Genomic DNA, 11,316 nt, shown 5'->3' with positions numbered 1-11,316 from the left:
GGGAGTGGGAGAGGAAGAAGCAGGCTCATAGCGGAGGAGCCTGACGTGGGGCTCGATCCCATAACGCCGGGATCACGCCCTGAGCCGAAGGCAGACGCTCAACCGCTGTGCCACCCAGGTGCCCCTGGAAACCATGTTTTTAACCGCTAAGTTATTTGGAAGTGAAACAGTATAGGTTGTCTTGTTTTGCTTTGTTTTGCTTTAAAACAACCTCAAACTCACAGCGTAGCTCAAATTCACAGCTGGACAATAATAATTAAGATCTGAGCAGCGAGCTTTGTTACAAATGGGAAGAGTACCATTGGGGTAGGAAAACCCTGCAAACACTTGGAATGTTAATTTCCCATTTCCAAAGAGATTCTGATTTGATTTTTAAACCTAGCGTCTTATCTCTTCAAAGAAACATTTTGCAGCCTTACTTGTTTTTGTCTTTCCCTAAAGATCGCAGCTTTTCTTAATTTCTTCTTCTTTTCCATTTAGGTATGCCCATGTCTACCGCATAGTGGGGAAAAAATCCTTGGCTGCTTCCTCTGGCTTTTTAGAAAGACCTGTTTCTTCCTTCCACTTGCCCTCCACTTCCTCAAGGTTTGTCTCCTGAAGTTCCAGGTAATCTCTTTTCGAAGTTCAAAGGCATTTGTCGTTTTCATTGCTTCTGGCTCTTTCAGCTTCTGTATTACTGCAATACCCAGCTCTTCTGCTTCTCTTTTTCTTTTTCTTTTTTTCATCTCTCAGCTTCCTCCTACCCACTCTCTGTGGACTTTCCAATGGGTATTTCTTAGAACGTTGCTTCTCTTTCGATGCATTCTTCCCTTTGGAAAGGTCAAGGTCATCCTTTTTCAAAGTTTCACCTTTTCCTCTCATACTAGCTACTTTATATCTATCTTTACCTTAGCGGTTTCCTCTTGCCCTACTGTATGCATTTCCAAGTGCTTCCTGGAAATTTCCGGTTAAGGATTCCCCTGCCACCATTAGGCTCAAAGTGAACAGGCCTTAGTTCATAATCAGTATTTCCCATGTGAATTCTCATGAGAATAATAATAATAGAAAACACTTACGCAGCCTGTACACTAAGCCTGGCACCATTCCAGTTATCCTCCTGACGTCACAGATACGGAACTCAGGCCTCGGGATGTAAAGTAATATTCCCCCAACTGACGTCACATCGCCAAAAAGTGGAGGAGCCAAGATTCACCCTAGGCAGGTCTAAGAATCTTTACTCCTGGCCAACACTTGATATTTCTGTGCCATATTTTCTCATTTGTCACAGTCAAAATTGTATTCATCCGTGTTCTTTTCTTCCAGCCCAATTCATAGCTTTTGACTTTCAAGATGTTTTCAGTGTCTGTGTAAGTCAGGGCTTGCAAAGGCACAAATGGCCCATTCAGAAACAAACAGGCAAGACCCAGTGGTATGGGTAAGGAAACCAGCAAGGGATGGCGGAGCTCCCAGGTGCTCACACACTGGATGCTGTCACCACCTAGTCTTGAGAGCATAAGAAGGGTGAACGGTGCGGTGGGAGTGCAGAGAAAGCTGGGTCTGTGGAAGTGGGACCCCGTGCCAGTAAGGCATAGGGTTGTGAGTGGAGAGGATAAATAGCCCAACTCCCTCGAGTCCCGGCTTCTGATTTCCTACTTGTGCTTCCCTGCCTCATGCCTGGATCAGGGCATGCCTGCCTCCTCATGATCTAACCTCCACTTTATCCTGCTGCCCTAACACCAGACGAGGCCCTCTAAGATGCCACATCTCTCTCTGAGTTTTCTTCCCACAATCGTCAAAGGCTTGTCATTGCTTCTCATTCTATTGCCAACAGTCCTCCAAATCCTGAGTCTAATCCCTCTTTCAGATGTTCTGTTCTGCCACTCTCCTAGCTCTTCACTTCGCTCGGCCTCCTCATTCCTGTCCTCTTTTCTAGAAACATACCACTCTCATATTTGCAGCAAGTGCTATGGCTCCTATGCTTCCCTAGGCCTGAAATGCCTTCTTTGGTCTTCTATCCAAATGCTATACATCCTTCAAGACTTATCTCGTTTGTAAAAATTGACCTGACCACTCCTATGTACGTGGTCCCCCTTTCTTCCCAAGTTTCTACTGAACTATGGATAACAGCTTGCCAATTAAATCTTTCCTAGATGTTTCACAAACATGTGCCTTGTCTCCCCTAACTGATGGGTAAGGACCCCAAAATCAAGACTATGTGTTTTTTTTTTAATTTAAAAAAAATTTATTTTAAAGATTTTACTTATTTGAGAGAGAGAGAGCATGCATGAGTGGGGGGAGGGGGAGAGGGAGAGGGAGAAGCAGATTCCCCCCCTGAGTAGGGAGCCCAATGCGGGGCTCAATCCCAGGACCCTGGGATCATGACCTGACCTGAGCCGAAGGCAGATGTTTAACCCACTGAGCCACCCAGGTGCCCTCGAGTATGGTTAATGATTCATCAGTGTGACTCCCATTTTCTAAGCTATAACAGTTTGGAGGGGTACAATTAAAGCTGTGTGGGGATGGTTAACATGCCAACAAAAAGTAATCTATTCTCTAAGCCCCCTACTGTACAGTTGGGGCAACCCCAGCTTTCAAGTCCCTCCCTCTCCTGGCAGGATCCCTCGTGCTCTCCTTTGCTGCTAGAAGCACTTCAGATTAAGTGCCCATGGGCATCTCTGTGTGCTCCTTCTTTGCTTCTGTAGGCATCTTCCAACTTTCCTTCTGCTGACTTTTCATTTCCATATGATAGGCATTCTTGTTCTTTTTGGTATAAACCATCCTGTTTGCCAACAGTTGCCTGTTGGGTGGGGTTATTTGGTTCATATGCCAGGGGAATTCCAATCTACTGACCCCTAGCTAGTATTTCTGGGTTAAACTGGTCCATGTCAACTCTTCCACCATGTAGGGCAATGCCTGGAAGATGATCTTCATTCGTATTGTTGGTTCAGGAATCTCAGTGCTGGAGCTATGAGCTCCTTCCAGCCGAGAACCCTCCTTAGAACACTGACATGCTTGGACTTAGTTGAGTTCCCTTAACAACCATTAACAACTTGTTCTCACAAGACCATCCATCTGTCATCTACTTGATGTCTACATATTGATTTTTTTCTCTGTGCTTTTCCAACTCATAATGTAAAGACCCTAGAATTTCTGTTGCTGCTATTAGGAAGGCTTAAAACTTGACCTTTTCATAGTTAAGTAGAGGTAGGATGAGTTAGTGAACAAAAATGGACTCATTTCATTGGTCATTCGGATGGATTCTCTGACCTTATATTAGAAGACTTTCTCATTTTTTTTTTAATGTGTCTACCCCATCTTTTTCAATGAATGTTCCCAAGATGACAGGTTCTCTGATAGCTTAATTAGAACTAGAGTAATTAAAAAAAAAAAACCAATCCTAAGAAAGGCCAACGTATTTCAGAGGGAGGAAGAATTTGCATTGTGAACTCTATTCATAATGGATATACTGGGTTCATCTGAATGACATATGTACAGTTAAAAAAATTATTCGTTGTGCCCATTAATTTTGGAGCAAGGAAATGCAACATTCAAACTTTTCTAATCTACTGTGGTTTGTAATTAGGTGATGAAAAGCAGTCTTCTCCAGATTCAGCAGCTGTTAGCTATCTAGATGTTTCTTTCCATCAACTAAAAGCTATATTGCTTTTTTAGAGATGATCACAGAAATGAAAAACATCACCAGACTAGCTAAATCAAGACATAGGGAATGGAGGAGAAAAAAAGAGAACCGATTTAAAAAAGCAATCGAGTCCATACAAGCGCATTTCTTCTGAAGATTTTGACATCCTGAAGGAACTTATCTGTCTGCCTCAACTCTTATAAAATTGAATGGTGTGAAAGAGGAAGCTAGGGCTAGATGGGGACAGAGGAGGGGTTCTGGGCCCTTCCCTTTTGCAAACACAAAGACCTTCTTTTGTTAGAATGGAAACGAAGGAAAAAAAAAAAACAACAAACTCAGAAGCTGAACTTAGTGGGTTTGAGGGCTTGCAAATGCAACCAGCTGAAACTTTGTAAACATTTAGCATAAAACTCATTTTTAATCTCATAAACTTAATTTTTTCCCCTAGCATATGGGATGCATAAAAAGGAAATAAAACTTTAGTAAATTGAGCCTTACTTGTGCTTTATAAAAAAGAAATTGAATTGCTCTAATGGTAGCTGCAGCTGGCATTCAGCTTCAAACAACCAGTGTAAATCTAGTTTTTAGTGCTTGATTTAGTAAACACTCAGCTGCAAACAGGCTTCCAAAACAACTCTGAATGCAGGGTTTTCCGTAAAGGCAGTTATGTAACCTCTGTGTGCTATGCCTTTAAAATACGTGAAGAATAGCAGAAACCCTGATTGAGATCTCTGACAATTATCCTTCACTCTATATTTAAGTCTGCATAGACTTCACTACTCGTTAGACACGGCGCCTGCGCAAATGGATTCTAATAGGCCGTCAATTTCAATGTATGTGTTATACTCATTAATCATGTAAAAAAAGTAGAGTGCTAATAAGCAGCTCGGACGCCAGAGTTGAGTTGGCCCCGTTGTTTGGTTCTCGGATCTCCAAGTGATAATCACAGCCTGTGTGTGGTTCTGCCCTTCTCTGAGCCTTGTCCTGCTCCCCCACGTCGACGAGCCGCAAGAAACCCAGTTTCGGATTCTGTTTAGCAAAGGCTGCACGTGCCCGGCTTGCAATTTTTGCTAAAAATAGAGAGAAAATCTTGTCCCTGACAAGCAAGATGAAACGTCCAACTGGTTTTAAATCAACGCACAAATAGCTGTTCGCATTCTAATGCCAGTTTATCCTAAATATTTCTTAGCGACCTGGGTTTAGTGGGGATTTTTGTGTTTCGCTTGTTGTTTTTCCAATCACTCCCTACATTCACTGGTAGATAAAATGGGGGTTGGCACCTTATGGCGTTTCTGCTCACAGACTCTTTTATAATAATTCTGGCTCCGATGGCCAAGGTTAACCCTGGGAACAATTTGGAATTAGGATGAATTGGTGTCTCTTTCTTCCTCCGTAAACGTCTTGCCATATCTCAGGCTTATTTTTAGCTGGCTGCCAACCGACCCAATAAGGATTTCTCTATATTTCAGGGGCATTCCCAATTTGAAAAGAGACCCTCAAGTGTGGAAAAGTCCTCAGACCCCAAATTTGTGTTGTTTGCAAGCCAGAATATGGGTTAATCTGGGCAGAGGGCAGTTTGTTCTAAGGCGGGCTCTGGGCAGAGTGGCTGGGCTTGAGAGAAGGAAATTCACATACACCCTCTTTCTTTTTCCCACCATCTGGTCGTTCGGCTGCCAGCAACTGGAGCTATTAAGCAATTGGAGACTTTATGAAATTTGAAAATAAGATTGCTGCACAGCACGGTAGGTGGAGGGAGTCACGAGCCGATGGTTCTACTCATGGCTGGGCTGTTACCAGCTGAGCGACCTTAGGGAAGTCACTCAAACTCTCTGAGCTTCTGTCCTTCCTCCCTTTCAGGATGTTGGCCAGGCTACATAAAAACACGAGAAAGTAATTTGAAACTCCAGAGTACTACACGACTCCGAGGGACTTGCATTATTCAAGGCAGTGAGGGTTACATATACACTAAAAAAAGAGACAAAGGCTGTTCACCACCTGTACCGTCGTGTTTTCAGAGAAATTATTAGCATGCAGCAGATCCTGTTAGCGAAATTTGGGATCCTGGAGAAGATTTGATCCCTGACTGCTCAAACAACTGAAAAGGACAAAAGCACTACTGAAGTGAAGTGAAAGTATTAAGGGGGAAAACAGATGGGCTATTCTGGATGTAATCTGTTTTACACCTCTCCCCAGCCGGGAGAGACATTCAAATAATATCACGTCTCTTTTTAATATTCAAAATCAGTCAGCTGAGAGGCCACCTGTTTATGCTGGAAGTCCAGCATTTTTGTGTGTTTTTTTTTTAATTTTTAATTTTTGAATTTAACATCAGTCATTCATAGGCATTAACATTTAAAAAGTTGAATAGTAATACAAGAGCTATTATGAAATTTACTTTCCTGACTTGCCCCTTCTCACTTTCCTGGCCCCCCGCCCCAAAGGCAACAGCTTTCAACTCTTTTTAAAGCTCCTCCTGCCCTTACACCTTTCCTAAGTTCTAAAAAGGATGCATATATTGCTATTTCTTTGCAATGTTAGACATTCTCTATTGAATTCCTACCATAGATGACAGAGCTCGCTCTTTATGCTGCTCTCATTTTGCTGCTCCTTTCTCAACTTCAATATAATTCAATTTCAGTTTTGGTGAAATTAGTATTAGGATTGTTCGCATATTTTTATGATGGAGCATGGGCACATGCCATAGTTCCTTCCTTCATAGTTTCCATAAAGTTAATAATGCTTGTCTTTCCTTTGCTGAGTTTTCTTTGTGTCTATTTGTAATTACTTCCATTTCTTCTAATGGCCTTTCAGGGAAACACTCCACAAAGGTCCATCACAACACACACAGTAGCTAACCTGTCAGTTCCTGTATGTGGTTTTTGGACACTGCCCCTTCGTGCCTCCCATCTGGCTAGACTGTGGTCATCTCTGGATTCCCTTTGCTCCCATTCCAGGCCTGCGTGGGCCTTTTGAACTCCTGTCTTGCTTTGTTTTTTTCACCTCTCTTATTTTTTATTGAAGAACATTTGCTGGTAGTTTCATCCAGTAGGTGTTACAGTAGCAGAGGGAGTCAGGATAGCAGCCTTTGCCATTCCAGTCTCTCCAGTCACACTGTTCCGTTCATTGTGCCCAGTTATTAGAAATCTCTCTGCCACCATCTTGAAAATTGTCCTGTTTCTCTCTCCTGTTTTGAAGGGACTTTTCCTTGTATCTTATGTATTCTTCCTCCATGTACTGTGTCTCTCTGGCGAGGGCATCTTCGATTGCTTCCTGAGGTCATATGTCTGAAAAGCACATTTTTGAGAGCTTACATTTCTAAAACTGTTGGAGTTTTACCTCATCTATAATTTATGGAGAGTACTGAATTCTAAGTGGGGAGTTCTTTCCTTCAGAATTTTGAAGGCCTTGCGCCATTGTCTTCTGGATTCCGGTGCTGGTGTTGGGGAGTACCAAGCCCAGGCAGTGGCTTTTCTTGGTCCACAGTGCTCTGAACCGATGTGCCTTAGGGCGAGTCTGTTTCTGCCCCCGTGCTGGGTGCTTAGTGGGCCTCTCAGTCTGGAAACGGATGTCTTTAGTTCTAGGAAATTTTGCTTCTAACTTCCTCTCCCTTGTTTTCTCCGTTCTTTCTGGTAATCAGATAATTCTGATGTTGGAGTTCCTGGAATTGTTTCCTAATTGTCTTATTCTCTAGTTGTCCTTCTGTTTATCTTTTCCCCGGTGTTCTGTGTTTTCTAACTCAGTAAGTTTTTTTTTTCCCCCAAATTTCTGTTCCCAGGGTTTTAATTTTCAAGAATGCTTTTTTGTTCTCTGAAGACTCCTTTTCACAGGATTCTGTTCTTGATTCAGGAATGTGGTACCTTTTCTTGTGCTTCTGAGGATACTAGGTGCAGTTTTGTTACTAAAGCATTCCTCTTCGTGGATTGCTAGGCTTTCTCCAAATTGCTCTTTTCTGTTTGCTCTGATCTTTCTCTTCCACCTTTGAGGGCTTTCCCGGATGTCTGCCCTTGTCTGTCTGCACATGAGCAAGAGGAGGGAACTAAAACTCTGATTAGCATCTCTGCAAATATGCTTGGGGCTTGTGAACCTTGACTGTCACCGTGGGGTCATTGTCACTCGGGTCATTAGTAGGGGAGCTCTCAGTGTTAATATTTTGAACTTTTTCTCCTTTTCTCTCTTATTGTTTTGCTAGTCTTCTTTTTAATAGCTTTTTATTGTTTATTATGATTTTTAAAGATTTTATTTGTTTATTTGGGAGAGAGAGAGTGAGACAGAGCACCAGAGGGGGGAGGGTCAGAGGGAGAAGCAGACTCCCCACTGAGCAGGGAGCCTCATGCGGACTGGATCCTGGGACCCTGGGATCATGACCTGAGCCAAAGGCAGATGCTTAACCAACTGAGCCACCCAGGTGCCCCTGTTTTGCTAGTCTTAATGAATTTTTTTCTTCCTGAAATTTCTAGCTCTACGTAGTATCACGCACTGCAGTATCTTATTATGCTGTGCCTTTGGATAACTTTTGTCAACTAAGATATTGTGAATCTTGTTTCTTTTGTCTTTTACTGACCCTGTGAGCTACTTACTATAAAATGTGGTTTATTACATACTGCCTCTTGGTGTTAAATTCTTTTTGAGAAAAGAGATTTTTCTATTGCAAATAAGACAAACAATGATGTCTTTAAAACAAAAGAAGTATTTCCTGGTCTCCTTACTTGAAACACATGATTTTCATCAGCTGTTTTTCTCTTCTTGGCAGCAGTCATTTGGAAAATGACAGACTCGACTCACATCGTCCACATCCGCTCTTCCTGCTGTCTGCCTTCCCTCCAAGCCAACAGACGCACGCTCCTACCTTCAAAGCAAATCCAGGCAGCGATTCTCCTCCAATGTCAGACCCGACTAGTGGTGCGTTCATCAGCATAAGCACTACAGATGTCAGAGGCTGTACCCAAATTGAGATAGGTGCCTTGTCTCTCCAGCTATTAAGTAAGAAGAATTCTGATATTAGACCTTGGGCTGCCCTATCTTTCCTAACCTCTCTTTCCCCATCTTTAAAAAGTGGATAATGACACTAATTTTCAGGGTGGTCATGAATGTTAAAACAAACTATTAGGTGGGAAGCTTTTTTTTTTTTTTTTTGGTCATTGCTTTAGGACCATCTCAACACCTGGGGCTTTTCAAGGAGGGTTTTGAGGGCCTTAAAGCATGCTTACTCTGCAGGAGGCTGCAGGTACCACCCGGCGCCAGTATACAGCCTTCGGGGCATACGTTGTTTCCGTAATTACTCCCTTCAGGGTATTTCCTTATGAGGTTGATTTTGTTCCTTATAAAAATGTTATTGCAGAAAAGAAAGCCAGGTTATGAGAAGTAATTGCGTTTGATTTTTCATCTTGTTGTAAGGGACAGAAGGAAACAAAGTGTTATGTTCATTCTCTTCCTTCTTTTCAACTGCAGGTTCCCTTAGATGGACTCCAGTGAATGATTTTACACGAGTACCCACCACAGCTACACTGATAATACATTAACATGTCTGTTCATTGGGAAGGGCAGGCCCGATCGGGGGAGATGACGCGAGAGCATGAAAAAACCCTGGATTCTAGAGCAGATTGGCCTTGGTTGGAGTTCTATCTCTTGCCTTTTTCACTTTGTGTAAGTCGCTTATCTGGACTGCAGTTTCCTTGTCTGCAAGATGAAGTTAGTGACACTTCACGGTGTTGATGAGAATATTCAGTGAAGCTATGATCATAAAGTATTTGGTATGTGGTTGGTGCTCAGTTAATATCAGTTCCCTTTTCTTCTGTTAAACTATCTTTTGTGTTCTCACATTTATTTAAAAATATACTTGCTGCATTTAAATGGGTGTTTATTACAAAATAATATCAAATAATTGTTTTTCATAATATTCTGTATTTCCTTGTGGGATTTTTATACCTTGGCCTGAGTTCATCTTTCAAGCAGGGTGCAAGTTACAGGCTTCCCTGGGTAACCAGCACTGTGACTCAGAGGCTCGCTGACCCCGAGGGGAGCACTGCACGGGGACAGATACCCCTTGGCTTTGCTTTCCTTGTCTGCTGCTGCCATTCCTCCTTGACCCTCAAAGTCACCACTGTAGCAACAAGATGTCTCTTCTATGAACAGCTTTTTCCTACCCTGGGATCAGGTGGGCACAAAGGAAAGAAATACCTATACTCTGTTAGGAAAGCATGCATATTAAGTTCAAGTTCTCATTCCAAGATAACATCTGTCCACTTAGGGCTTTAGTCAAAAGGAACCTCATAGTCCTTCCGGCAGCACTCACTGTATTATGCCATCTCTCTGTGTATTTGTATTTCCTATTATTCTCTCTCTCCATACATTTGTTCTTAACTTCAGATATTTACTATCATATTTCTTGGGAGAGGGTAGAGGAGAGGATTTCCATTTATTTTGAAATTTATATTAAATGTTTAATTATTTGAGCTTTTAAATGAGATGTTTTATTAAAATCCAGCTATGTTGGGGCGCCTGGGTGGCACAGCGGTTAAGCGTCTGCCTTCGGCTCAGGGCGTGATCCCGGCGTTATGGGATCGAGCCCCACATCGGGCTCCTCCGCTATGAGCCTGCTTCTTCCTCTCCCACTTCCCCTGCTTGTGTTCCCTCTCTCGCTGACTGTCTCTATCTCTGTCGAATAAATAAATAAAATCTTTAAAAAAAAAAAAATCCAGCTATGTTACATCCATCGGATCTGTGCTAGCCGTGGAAACTCCAGCCAACTTGCTATGCATTTATCCAACAGGACCAGGGTGGATGAGTAATATAGTTATAAGGATTAAGTTGCAATTTGAATTTTTTTTTAAAGATTTTATTTATTTGTCAGAGAGAGAGAGAGACATCCAGTGAAAGAGGGAACACAAGCAGGGGAAGTGGGAGAGGAAGAAGCAGGCTTCCAGCGGAGGAGCCCGATGTGGGGCTCGATCCCAGAACGCTGGGATCACGCCCTGAGCCGAAGGCAGACGCTTAACCAGTGAGCCACCCAGGTGCCCCAGCAATTTGAATTTTTAAGTGGACCCCCAAACACATTCTTAATGTCTGTTAACTGTTAGGCTTAGAAATAACAGTAACTACCAATCCATAAAGTGCTTGTTAAATACCAGGAAGAAAATGTGTGGAACAGAGAAGTAGAGTGGCTAGTGGTAAAAAGCAAGAGTCTCAGGGTTAGAAGGACAGATTTCACTCCCATCACTTACTGGTTGGGGGATCTTGTAAAAAATTTTTTATCCTTATTTTTTAACCTGAAAAATGAGGAAAATAATAGTTTTCAATTTACAGGCTAATGAATTATCAAATGGAATAATGATTTCACGTTACTTAACATAGTTTCAATATAAAGTTTTAAATGAAAGTTCAAATAAACGATTTTTATAATTATAATTATCATATCAACATTTCATTAAACAACCATTTAGATACCTGTCTATGTATGTAAATTCATGAAGACGTGGAAACCACTTTTTTTACATAAATGGGATCAAACTATACATGCTATTCCATTATCTGATTTATTCTCTTAACTGTATACTTTAAGACTTTCCAAGTCAAAAATAAAGATCTCTATCTTTTGAAATGGGTAAAGTGCATTTTATTTTTTTCATTTATCGTAGCTTAATTAGCCATTTCCTTACATGTAGGCTCATCTGTGTCCATTTTTTTAATTACAGATTCTG

The 11,316-nt window shown here is 41.9% G+C and overlaps 1 long non-coding RNA gene across 1 annotated transcript; it reads left to right on the top strand.

Moving 5' to 3' along the window:
* The first annotated feature begins 479 nt into the window (after positions 1–479).
* Positions 480–10,467, top strand: LOC123786224 (uncharacterized). Its single transcript, XR_006777916.2, has 3 exons — positions 480–606; positions 8,370–8,518; positions 9,068–10,467. It is a non-coding gene; the product is annotated as an uncharacterized LOC123786224 (long non-coding RNA).
* Positions 10,468–11,316: the final 849 nt, after the last annotated feature.

Source organism: Ursus americanus, chromosome 31 (genome assembly GCF_024610735.1).
Source record: "Ursus americanus isolate L20-20 chromosome 31, mUrsAme1.1.p, whole genome shotgun sequence".
In the NCBI taxonomy this organism is placed as follows: Eukaryota; Metazoa; Chordata; class Mammalia; order Carnivora; family Ursidae; genus Ursus; species Ursus americanus.
This window is presented reverse-complemented; position numbering and strand designations above follow the sequence as displayed.